General features: G+C 44.1%; 1 non-coding gene and 3 pseudogenes across 1 annotated transcript; all 4 read right to left on the bottom strand.

Moving 5' to 3' along the window:
• Positions 1–183: 183 nt before the first annotated feature.
• LOC138460375 (U2 spliceosomal RNA) lies at positions 184–374 on the bottom strand. Its single transcript, XR_011263127.1, has one exon. It is a non-coding gene; the product is annotated as a U2 spliceosomal RNA (small nuclear RNA).
• A 5,821-nt stretch (positions 375–6,195) lies between these two features.
• LOC138460416 (U2 spliceosomal RNA) lies at positions 6,196–6,359 on the bottom strand (annotated as a pseudogene).
• A 629-nt stretch (positions 6,360–6,988) lies between these two features.
• LOC138460373 (U2 spliceosomal RNA) lies at positions 6,989–7,165 on the bottom strand (annotated as a pseudogene).
• A 1,521-nt stretch (positions 7,166–8,686) lies between these two features.
• LOC138460390 (U2 spliceosomal RNA) lies at positions 8,687–8,857 on the bottom strand (annotated as a pseudogene).
• Between the last annotated feature and the right edge of the window lie 2,982 nt (positions 8,858–11,839).

Here is an 11,839-nt window from a genome sequence, read left to right as displayed (position 1 = left end):
TGCTCCAAGACACGGAATGTTCAACAGGACATCTAAACAAAAAAGAAGGAAGAAAGGGAAAAAAAAAAATAAATAAATAAAAAAAATAATTTGCATAAGTACAGATATATTTTGCCGTGTGTGCTCTTCTTTTTCAAGAATCGCCCAAGTCTTTCTTTTTGACAGCTTTGTTTTCCCCGAGTGGGGAAGTGCACCAGTCCTGGAGGTACTGCAATACCAGGTTGATGCGTGGAGTGGACAGAGCAAGCTCCCATTCCATCTCCCTGTTCCAAAAATCAATTTAATATATGGTCCCCAGATAGAGGACGTATCAGATATCAAACTGATAAGAACAGATTTTTTTTTTTTTTTTTTTTTTTTTTTTTGAACGGTCTCCACATCTCCCCTTACAACCGTCCCTTTCCTCCAGCAAAGTAGTATATACTACTTGCGACTATACGCCAATTAGTTCTCGAATTAAAAGATTTTCACGAATTAAAATTGAATTTGGTTAAAAAACTGTCAAAAAGAAAGACTTTGAGCAAACTGCTCTCCCTAACCCAGATTAGTTAAATAGTTAACGTTCTCCAGTTGTCTTGTTGCCAAATGTTTTGTGCCTCTTGTTTGCCCTTGACTTTGGCATCAAGACAGTAATATGTGTATAAAAAACACAACGCTAACTTTACACACTCCTCTGGAGTGATGTTTTTGTGCTGTAGCACTAGTAATGTTCTGGCCTTCCATAAGGCTTCTTTCGTTGCTGATGTAATTTGGTGAAAAAGAATTTTCTCTTGTTTCCCTCCTCCCTCCTGTATCCCTGTCAAGATGGATTCGAACGTCAGGGTCTGTTCTCCTGTGATTGCAAAAATCAGTGTTTCCAGTTTTTCCCACACTTGTTTTGCAAATGCACAATTCCACACAAAGTGTAGTGTTGATTCGTCCTGAGCGCATTGCTCTCTAGGGCATGTTGCTTTTTTGGCCAGTTTTCTTCTGTGCATAAAGGCTTTCAATGGCAGTGCATTTGTGAGTAGCTGCCAGTTTATGTCCCTCTGCGCGTTCGTTACTCTTGCCTTTGAAAAAGTTTTCCACACTTTGTCCAGTTTATTTCCCCCTAGGTTACCCACTGGTTCCGGGGTTTCATTTAGCCTTTTTTGTTTTAGTATGTCTCTGGGTTCCACCCATATTTTCGTTAAGAGTTCTTGATCCTCCACTGTTGACAGGAAATTGCCGAAGCTTTTGTAAAAGCGAGGTGTCTCCATTGCTTTTGGCAGTGTGTTGCTTCTCGGTATGATTTTGTGTCTTTCCAGTATGTTCGCTGTTGCATACCTTATGAAGTGCACTGCCATTGATGCCGAGTGTTTCAGTGTGTTTAGGCAAAACCCTACGTAGTGTCCTGTAAGGAAGCTTTGTATTTCCGGTACGCCTCTTCCTCCTCTCTCCTTTATCTTGTACATTGTCTTTCTCGCTACTCGATCCATCTTCGAGTTCCATAGGAAATGGAACATTAGTCTTTGTATTTTTTGTGCTTGTTTCATTTTTGGAGGAAAGATCAGTGCTAGGAACAGCAGTATTGGGAGAAAGACCGCTTTCATGAGTAGCACCTTTCCTTCCATCGTGAGCTGTCTCAGTGCCCAGAAGTTGATTTTGTTCTCTATTTTTTTGGTTGTGTTTTCCCATTGTTTTGTCCCGTCCATCTGTTTGTCAAACTGTAGTCCCAGTATTTTCAAACTGTCTTCTGTTTTGTGTATCGGGCATGGTGTGAGGTTGTTCCATGTTCCAATGGTTAGTAGTTGGCACTTGTGTTTGTTTAGTTTGAATCCTGCCGCTTTGCAAAAAAGTTCAGTCTGCGACACGACTTGGTTTACGGATTTGGCGTCTTTGCATAAAGCTGTCACGTCGTCCATGTACCCAATGGTCTTTACTTGTTCCGGGGTCCCTGGTACTGGGGCTCCTGTTATGTCTTTGTGTGACCTCAATCTGATGTGTAAAGGTTCCACTGCACAGATGTATAAAAGTGCTGATAGGGGACATCCCTGCCTGACCCCTGATAATATTGGGATTTGTTCAGTCAACTCCCCGTTGATGCGGACTTGACTGTAGACTCCAGCGTATAGCGTGGAGATGTGTGTTAAAAAGGGTTTAGGGCAACCCATTTTCTCCATTATCTTCAACATGAATGGGTGAGAGACTCTGTCGTATGCCTTTTCAAAATCTAGGCTTAGAACCCCCAAAGGCGTTCCTCGATCTTTTGCTGATTGTATTGAGTCTCTTACAATCAGTAGGCTTTCATGTATTCGTCTGCCTGGGACTGCGCACGTCTGGTCTGGATGCACTAAGTGCCTGATTACTGCTCTTAGTCTGTTAGCAATGACTTTAGCTAATATTTTGTAATCTGCATTTAGTAATGTTATCGGTCTCCAGTTTTTGACGTCCGCTTTGTCTCCTTTTTTGTATAGCAAAGTGATGATCCCCTGTTTCATGCTGGGGGCTAGCTCTCTAGTTTGAAAGACCACGTTTACTAGCTCCAGTACTGCCGGTCCTAGGATGTCCCAGAAGGTGCTATACCATTCGCATGGTAAGCCATCGCTTCCTGGTGTTTTCCTCTTGGCAGCACTCATCACTGCTTTGTGTATTTCTTGTAACGTGAAAGGCTCAATCATGTCTGCTTTTTGATCGGTACTTATGTTGTCTTGAACAGCTCTCTCAAACTCACTTGTCTGTTCTTCGTCCAACTGTTTTGGAGAATACAAGTCTGCGTAAAAGGATTGTGCTACTTCTAGCAACCCTGATACCGTGTTCCTTGTCTTCTCTCTTGAGTCTCTGAATTCAGTAGGTAAAACCTTCTGATGTTGTGCTGCTTTGAAGAAGAAACGTGTGCATTTCTCGTTCTCTTCAAATTCTTTCACCCTAGAGTTGAAGATAATAGTCCTTCCTTTATCATGCATCCATTTCTGGATTTTTTCTTTTACGTCCTCGAGGTCATCTTGGACGTCTACCCCTCTCTCTTGCAGAAGGTGTAGGGTTTGTTGTGTGCCTAACAGGTTCCTGTAAGTCTCGTTCCGTTTTCTTGCTGCTATATGTCCGCTTTTTTTAAAGAACTCTCTGGTTCTTTCTTTGATGTCCTCCCACCACTCTCTTTTGTCTTCGTATAACATATGTTGGGATACCCACTCTTTTAGCAATGGTCTGTATTTTTTACAGGTTGTTTCGTCCTGCAAGAGGTTTACGTTAAGTGACCATGCGTTGCGTTGTTTTGGGGGGTATTCCTTTAATGTTACTTCCGTGGTGATTAGGTGGTGGTCTGAGAACAGGTTCGGTTTCACTTCGGTTTTGTTTATCCCAAAGTTCTTAGATGTGAATATAAAGTCTATACGGGACTGTACCAACCCGTTTTCAGCCCTATATGTTAAGGCTGTCCCCGGTGTATTGGTAGATGCGTGTGTATCATTTAAGTTTAAGTCACTTATGATACTTTTGAGTATTTTGGACGATGGGTCTCGGTTCTTCGACGTTGCTTGTGAACCGGTCCGCACTCGATCCTCTTTTTGTATTGTGCAATTGAAATCCCCCGCTATGATCAAAGGGGTGTTTCCAGTGCAAAAGTTGCGTAGTTCTTGTAACAGAGCTATGCGTTCTTGTTTCTTTGCATCTGCATATACACTCACGAGGTTGTGTTGGATACCGTGCCATGAGAAAAGCACCTGTAGTATCCGTCCAGGATGTATTTCCACATACTTTATGTTCGTGGCTGCGTGTGTTTTGAACAAGATTGCTGTACCCGCGTTCTTGTTTATGTTGGAGCCTGACCAAAAGGATGGTCCGCTTGTCCAATCTTTTCCCCATCCTTTGTTGGTTGCGTCCCAGCTTAGACCACATTCCTGTAGACAAAAGATGTCACACGGTACTGTGGTTAAGTATGCTAATAGCGTCAGTCTTTTTGTGATATTATTTATGCTTCTTACGTTTAGTGTTGCTATTTTTAGACCCCCCATTATTATTTTTTGGGTTGTGTTGTTCTGCCTTCTCTTTGGCTCGATCTGCTCCTCGCTCTGGAGGCTTCTTTTTCCATCTTTCTAAAAGCAGAAGGTGTTCTGTGTAAACTGTCTGTGTTTTCTTCTTCCTCATTGTCTGAGTTTTCCGATGAGTCACTAAGACATTCCATGGGTGTGTAGGACTCTTCTCTTGTGTCCCTTGTGTCCCTGTCGTGTGTATCCTTCTTGCTTTGTTCTGTGTTTGTTGGGGTGTTGTTTCTGCTTCTTGCTGTGTTGGATCTTTTTCTATGCTTTTTCCTTTGCGTTGTCCATCCTTCGTCCTCTTTGTTTTGGGCAAATATGTGTTTTGTCTTAGTTGCTAACGCTTCGCCCGCCTCTACTACCTGTTGTAGTTCGGCTAGGTTCGGGGTTAGCGATAGTCTTATGTGCTCCGCTTCTTGGGAGAGTTGGGTCTCTTCTACTTCTGTTTTGTCATGCATTTCTGGTAAGGGAGGTGTTTTTTCACTATTTGTCTTGTTATACCCGAAGTCTTTCGGTGATAGAAAGGGTAACACACTTGGGTGCGGCAATGCCGGGTTTGGAAGTCCGGCTTGGCTTTTCTCGCTCCCTCTATTTTTTAGATGACTCAGGATAACTTCGCTGCTTAGCGTGTTGTTTGTTGCTCCTTTTTGCATGTCTGTTCTCTCTTTGTCCTTGTTTGTACTACTTTCGCTTCCTGAGTCGAAGCTCGACACAATGAGCCCTGGGGTGCCACTTTTTTTGTTTTTGTCTTGTTTTTGGGCTCCACTCGTGCTCAGGATATTTTTTACCACGAATGCAGGAAAAATTCCCTTTCTCCATGCTTCGCTGGTGTTTTGGTCGTTTTCGCCACTAGGGGGCGTTTTGGTGCTTTTCCCTTGTTCTTCTACGCTCATCAGGCTCTCATTTGGGCTCTCCGCCTGAGCGAGCGCTTCTTTCTGTTTTTCCCCTTTCTCTGAAGTGGATGCATTCTCCTCTCTACATCTAGGTGGCGTGTTAGTTGGATGCTCCTGTCTGGATGCACCCGCTTCCATCGCCTCGCTTTTTTCTTCCTGAGTCTTGTCTGCGGTCACGCTTTTGTGTGTTTGTGTCGTTATGAATGCTTTAGGTCCCAATAATTTGGCTTCTCTTGAAGCTGTAGGGTCATTATTCATGGCTTCGCATAAATTGTCTTGTGCGCTTTTCTCCTGCTGCAAAAGTTCATTTAGGTCGAAATCCACATGCATATTTTCCAGCTCTTCTTCTGCGCTTATTTCTCCCGTCCTTTTGACCGTCTGCGCATATGATAATTTGCGCTGTGGACATATTTCTGCATAATGTCCTTTTTGCTGACACTCGGTGCATTGTATTGGTTTGTCACAGGCTGCCACCTTGTGACTTCTGCTTGCGCAATTTTTGCAAGCGTCTTTTGGGCAAAATTGCTTCACGTGACCAAAGTTTCTGCAAAATCTGCAGAATAAAGGCTGACTCGGGTAATATAGGTATCCTTTATGTTTGTTGAATTCAAACATGGCTGGTGGGTGTCTAAGTCCCCCTATGCCATTTGCATCTTTTCTCAATACCACTGTGAATCTTCTATTCCCATTAAAGATATTATATTTGTTCTTTAATGGGTATCCTCCTTTGACTTCTTCACAATAGGTGCTTAGCCATCCAGTTATTGCTTCCACTGAAACAAAGGGATTATACATATGCACCGTCAGTGGTGTATCTTGGCGCACATGACATAATTCTATTTTAACTCCATCAAGTGTTGGATTCGGTATTTTAGAATTTTCGTGGGCTGTAATCGCCGCCGCTTCATCTATAAATGTTATGTCATAAGCATTGGCATTCTTGTGCTCTTGTATGCAGAACAGGCTGCTTTTTTGAACTTTTAAGGTTTCAATTAAAATTTGTTTGATTACATAATCAAAATCTTTTTCCTGGCTGACATTGTGATCAACAGTTATTCTGATCGAATGTCTTAATTCTGTGGCAGGAGGTATACTCCTTGGTATTTTGTCCATTTTGGAGAAAAAAGTCTTTCTACTGAAAAGGAATCATTCTGTCTGTTTTCTTGCATAAAATTAGCATAAAGCTTAAACAAAAATAGAACTCCTGTGGAAGGAAAAAGATTCGGGTCTATCTTTCCAGTCCGATTCGGGGTCAGGCCCCTAGGCGGACTGCGTACCGTTGCCCACCTCGCGGCGCGGGGGTGTGACAACACACTTCTGCTGGGCTCTCTGTTGTGCAAGAGAGAGCTTAAGTCATTGTGTAGTTGTGATTGTATAAATCGCCAAACTTTCCTGGAGATAAAACCTCCCTTGAAAAGGGCTCAAAACACAAAATATACTACACTTGATCTTAGCCAAAAGGCCGAGAAGCGATGCCCCGAAAGGGTCCGTCGGAAAGAGCGCTGCTCGGCAGCTCCCCCGCTGACTCGGAGTCGCCCTCTGCCGTAGACTCCCAGGCACCTCGGAGGCGGCCGGGCCTAGCGTGCGTTTGCATGAAAGACCAGCAGCCCCGGGTCCGTTTTTGCATGGCTCCGCCCCCACATCTCCAGCAGCCTCGCTGCCAGGGCCCAAAGTCACCCCGAGCTGCCCGGGGGGCAGGCTCCTCCGAGCGCCCACCTTAGATAAGGCTTGGCCGTTCGTGGCCGTTCGGGGCCGGCAGGGGCGAGGAAGGAAGGAAGGAAGGAAGCAGGGCAAGGACAGTGTCCCCCATGCTCTCCTCCTCCTCCGGCTGGCTGGCTGGCTGGCTGGCTGGCTGGCTGGCTGGCTGGCGGCTCCCCTGAAAAAGGAGCCAAACGGCAGACTTTTTTCCTTCCGACAACTTGCTCCAAGACACGGAATGTTCAACAGGACATCTAAACAAAAAAGAAGGAAGAAAGGGAAAAAAAAAAATAAATAAATAAAAAAAATAATTTGCATAAGTACAGATATATTTTGCCGTGTGTGCTCTTCTTTTTCAAGAATCGCCCAAGTCTTTCTTTTTGACAGCTTTGTTTTCCCCGAGTGGGGAAGTGCACCAGTCCTGGAGGTACTGCAATACCAGGTTGATGCGTGGAGTGGACAGAGCAAGCTCCCATTCCATCTCCCTGTTCCAAAAATCAATTTAATATATGGTCCCCAGATAGAGGACGTATCAGATATTAAACTGATAAGAACAGATTTTTTTTTTTTTTTTTTTTGTATCGGTCTCCACATCTCCCCTTACAACCGTCCCTTTCCTCCAGCAAAGTAGTATATACTACTTGCGACTATACGCCAATTAGTTCTCGAATTAAAAGATTTTCACGAATTAAAATTGAATTTGGTTAAAAAACTGTCAAAAAGAAAGACTTTGAGCAAACTGCTCTCCCTAACCCAGATTAGTTAAATAGTTAACGTTCTCCAGTTGTCTTGTTGCCAAATGTTTTGTGCCTCTTGTTTGCCCTTGACTTTGGCATCAAGACAGTAATATGTGTATAAAAAACACAACGCTAACTTTACACACTCCTCTGGAGTGATGTTTTTGTGCTGTAGCACTAGTAATGTTCTGGCCTTCCATAAGGCTTCTTTCGTTGCTGATGTAATTTGGTGAAAAAGAATTTTCTCTTGTTTCCCTCCTCCCTCCTGTATCCCTGTCAAGATGGATTCGAACGTCAGGGTCTGTTCTCCTGTGATTGCAAAAATCAGTGTTTCCAGTTTTTCCCACACTTGTTTTGCAAATGCACAATTCCACACAAAGTGTAGTGTTGATTCGTCCTGAGCGCATTGCTCTCTAGGGCATGTTGCTTTTTTGGCCAGTTTTCTTCTGTGCATAAAGGCTTTCAATGGCAGTGCATTTGTGAGTAGCTGCCAGTTTATGTCCCTCTGCGCGTTCGTTACTCTTGCCTTTGAAAAAGTTTTCCACACTTTGTCCAGTTTATTTCCCCCTAGGTTACCCACTGGTTCCGGGGTTTCATTTAGCCTTTTTTGTTTTAGTATGTCTCTGGGTTCCACCCATATTTTCGTTAAGAGTTCTTGATCCTCCACTGTTGACAGGAAATTGCCGAAGCTTTTGTAAAAGCGAGGTGTCTCCATTGCTTTTGGCAGTGTGTTAAAGCGATGCCCCGAAAGGGTCCGTCGGAAAGAGCGCTGCTCGGCAGCTCCCCCGCTGACTCGGAGTCGCCCTCTGCCGTAGACTCCCAGGCACCTCGGAGGCGGCCGGGCCTAGCGTGCGTTTGCATGAAAGACCAGCAGCCCCGGGTCCGTTTTTGCATGGCTCCGCCCCCACATCTCCAGCAGCCTCGCTGCCAGGGCCCAAAGTCACCCCGAGCTGCCCGGGGGGCAGGCTCCTCCGAGCGCCCACCTTAGATAAGGCTTGGCCGTTCGTGGCCGGCAGGGGCCGGCAGGGGCGAGGAAGGAAGGAAGGAAGGAAGCAGGGCAAGGACAGTGTCCCCCATGCTCTCCTCCTCCTCCGGCTGGCTGGCTGGCTGGCTGGCTGGCTGGCTGGCTGGCGGCTCCCCTGAAAAAGGAGCCAAACGGCAGACTTTTTTCCTTCCGACAACTTGCTCCAAGACACGGAATGTTCAACAGGACATCTAAACAAAAAAGAAGGAAGAAAGGGAAAAAAAAAAATAAATAAATAAAAAAAATAATTTGCATAAGTACAGATATATTTTGCCGTGTGTGCTCTTCTTTTTCAAGAATCGCCCAAGTCTTTCTTTTTGACAGCTTTGTTTTCCCCGAGTGGGGAAGTGCACCAGTCCTGGAGGTACTGCAATACCAGGTTGATGCGTGGAGTGGACAGAGCAAGCTCCCATTCCATCTCCCTGTTCCAAAAATCAATTTAATATATGGTCCCCAGATAGAGGACGTATCAGATATTAAACTGATAAGAACAGATTTTTTTTTTTTTTTTTTTTTTTTTTTTTTTCTTACGGTCTCCACATCTCCCCTTACAACCGTCCCTTTCCTCCAGCAAAGTAGTATATACTACTTGCGACTATACGCCAATTAGTTCTCGAATTAAAGGATTTTCACGAATTAAAATTGAATTTGGTTAAAAAACTGTCAAAAAGAAAGACTTTGAGCAAACTGCTCTCCCTAACCCAGATTAGTTAAATAGTTAACGTTCTCCAGTTGTCTTGTTGCCAAATGTTTTGTGCCTCTTGTTTGCCCTTGACTTTGGCATCAAGACAGTAATATGTGTATAAAAAACACAACGCTAACTTTACACACTCCTCTGGAGTGATGTTTTTGTGCTGTAGCACTAGTAATGTTCTGGCCTTCCATAAGGCTTCTTTCGTTGCTGATGTAATTTGGTGAAAAAGAATTTTCTCTTGTTTCCCTCCTCCCTCCTGTATCCCTGTCAAGATGGATTCGAACGTCAGGGTCTGTTCTCCTGTGATTGCAAAAATCAGTGTTTCCAGTTTTTCCCACACTTGTTTTGCAAATGCACAATTCCACACAAAGTGTAGTGTTGATTCGTCCTGAGCGCATTGCTCTCTAGGGCATGTTGCTTTTTTGGCCAGTTTTCTTCTGTGCATAAAGGCTTTCAATGGCAGTGCATTTGTGAGTAGCTGCCAGTTTATGTCCCTCTGCGCGTTCGTTACTCTTGCCTTTGAAAAAGTTTTCCACACTTTGTCCAGTTTATTTCCCCCTAGGTTACCCACTGGTTCCGGGGTTTCATTTAGCCTTTTTTGTTTTAGTATGTCTCTGGGTTCCACCCATATTTTCGTTAAGAGTTCTTGATCCTCCACTGTTGACAGGAAATTGCCGAAGCTTTTGTAAAAGCGAGGTGTCTCCATTGCTTTTGGCAGTGTGTTGCTTCTCGGTATGATTTTGTGTCTTTCCAGTATGTTCGCTGTTGCATACCTTATGAAGTGCACTGCCATTGATGCCGAGTGTTTCAGTGTGTTTAGGCAAAACCCTACGTAGTGTCCTGTAAGGAAGCTTTGTATTTCCGGTACGCCTCTTCCTCCTCTCTCCTTTATCTTGTACATTGTCTTTCTCGCTACTCGATCCATCTTCGAGTTCCATAGGAAATGGAACATTAGTCTTTGTATTTTTTGTGCTTGTTTCATTTTTGGAGGAAAGATCAGTGCTAGGAACAGCAGTATTGGGAGAAAGACCGCTTTCATGAGTAGCACCTTTCCTTCCATCGTGAGCTGTCTCAGTGCCCAGAAGTTGATTTTGTTCTCTATTTTTTTGGTTGTGTTTTCCCATTGTTTTGTCCCGTCCATCTGTTTGTCAAACTGTAGTCCCAGTATTTTCAAACTGTCTTCTGTTTTGTGTATCGGGCATGGTGTGAGGTTGTTCCATGTTCCAATGGTTAGTAGTTGGCACTTGTGTTTGTTTAGTTTGAATCCTGCCGCTTTGCAAAAAAGTTCAGTCTGCGACACGACTTGGTTTACGGATTTGGCGTCTTTGCATAAAGCTGTCACGTCGTCCATGTACCCAATGGTCTTTACTTGTTCCGGGGTCCCTGGTACTGGGGCTCCTGTTATGTCTTTGTGTGACCTCAATCTGATGTGTAAAGGTTCCACTGCACAGATGTATAAAAGTGCTGATAGGGGACATCCCTGCCTGACCCCTGATAATATTGGGATTTGTTCAGTCAACTCCCCGTTGATGCGGACTTGACTGTAGACTCCAGCGTATAGCGTGGAGATGTGTGTTAAAAAGGGTTTAGGGCAACCCATTTTCTCCATTATCTTCAACATGAATGGGTGAGAGACTCTGTCGTATGCCTTTTCAAAATCTAGGCTTAGAACCCCCAAAGGCGTTCCTCGATCTTTTGCTGATTGTATTGAGTCTCTTACAATCAGTAGGCTTTCATGTATTCGTCTGCCTGGGACTGCGCACGTCTGGTCTGGATGCACTAAGTGCCTGATTACTGCTCTTAGTCTGTTAGCAATGACTTTAGCTAATATTTTGTAATCTGCATTTAGTAATGTTATCGGTCTCCAGTTTTTGACGTCCGCTTTGTCTCCTTTTTTGTATAGCAAAGTGATGATCCCCTGTTTCATGCTGGGGGCTAGCTCTCTAGTTTGAAAGACCACGTTTACTAGCTCCAGTACTGCCGGTCCTAGGATGTCCCAGAAGGTGCTATACCATTCGCATGGTAAGCCATCGCTTCCTGGTGTTTTCCTCTTGGCAGCACTCATCACTGCTTTGTGTATTTCTTGTAACGTGAAAGGCTCAATCATGTCTGCTTTTTGATCGGTACTTATGTTGTCTTGAACAGCTCTCTCAAACTCACTTGTCTGTTCTTCGTCCAACTGTTTTGGAGAATACAAGTCTGCGTAAAAGGATTGTGCTACTTCTAGCAACCCTGATACCGTGTTCCTTGTCTTCTCTCTTGAGTCTCTGAATTCAGTAGGTAAAACCTTCTGATGTTGTGCTGCTTTGAAGAAGAAACGTGTGCATTTCTCGTTCTCTTCAAATTCTTTCACCCTAGAGTTGAAGATAATAGTCCTTCCTTTATCATGCATCCATTTCTGGATTTTTTCTTTTACGTCCTCGAGGTCATCTTGGACGTCTACCCCTCTCTCTTGCAGAAGGTGTAGGGTTTGTTGTGTGCCTAACAGGTTCCTGTAAGTCTCGTTCCGTTTTCTTGCTGCTATATGTCCGCTTTTTTTAAAGAACTCTCTGGTTCTTTCTTTGATGTCCTCCCACCACTCTCTTTTGTCTTCGTATAACATATGTTGGGATACCCACTCTTTTAGCAATGGTCTGTATTTTTTACAGGTTGTTTCGTCCTGCAAGAGGTTTACGTTAAGTGACCATGCGTTGCGTTGTTTTGGGGGGTATTCCTTTAATGTTACTTCCGTGGTGATTAGGTGGTGGTCTGAGAACAGGTTCGGTTTCACTTCGGTTTTGTTTATCCCAAAGTTCTTAGAT

Source organism: Ambystoma mexicanum, chromosome 4p (genome assembly GCF_040938575.1).
Source record: "Ambystoma mexicanum isolate Mex_15411 chromosome 4p, UKY_AmexF1_1, whole genome shotgun sequence".
Lineage (NCBI taxonomy): Eukaryota > Metazoa > Chordata > Amphibia > Caudata > Ambystomatidae > Ambystoma > Ambystoma mexicanum.
The sequence above is the reverse complement of the archived record's forward strand: the minus strand, read 5'-3'. Positions and strand labels throughout refer to the sequence as shown.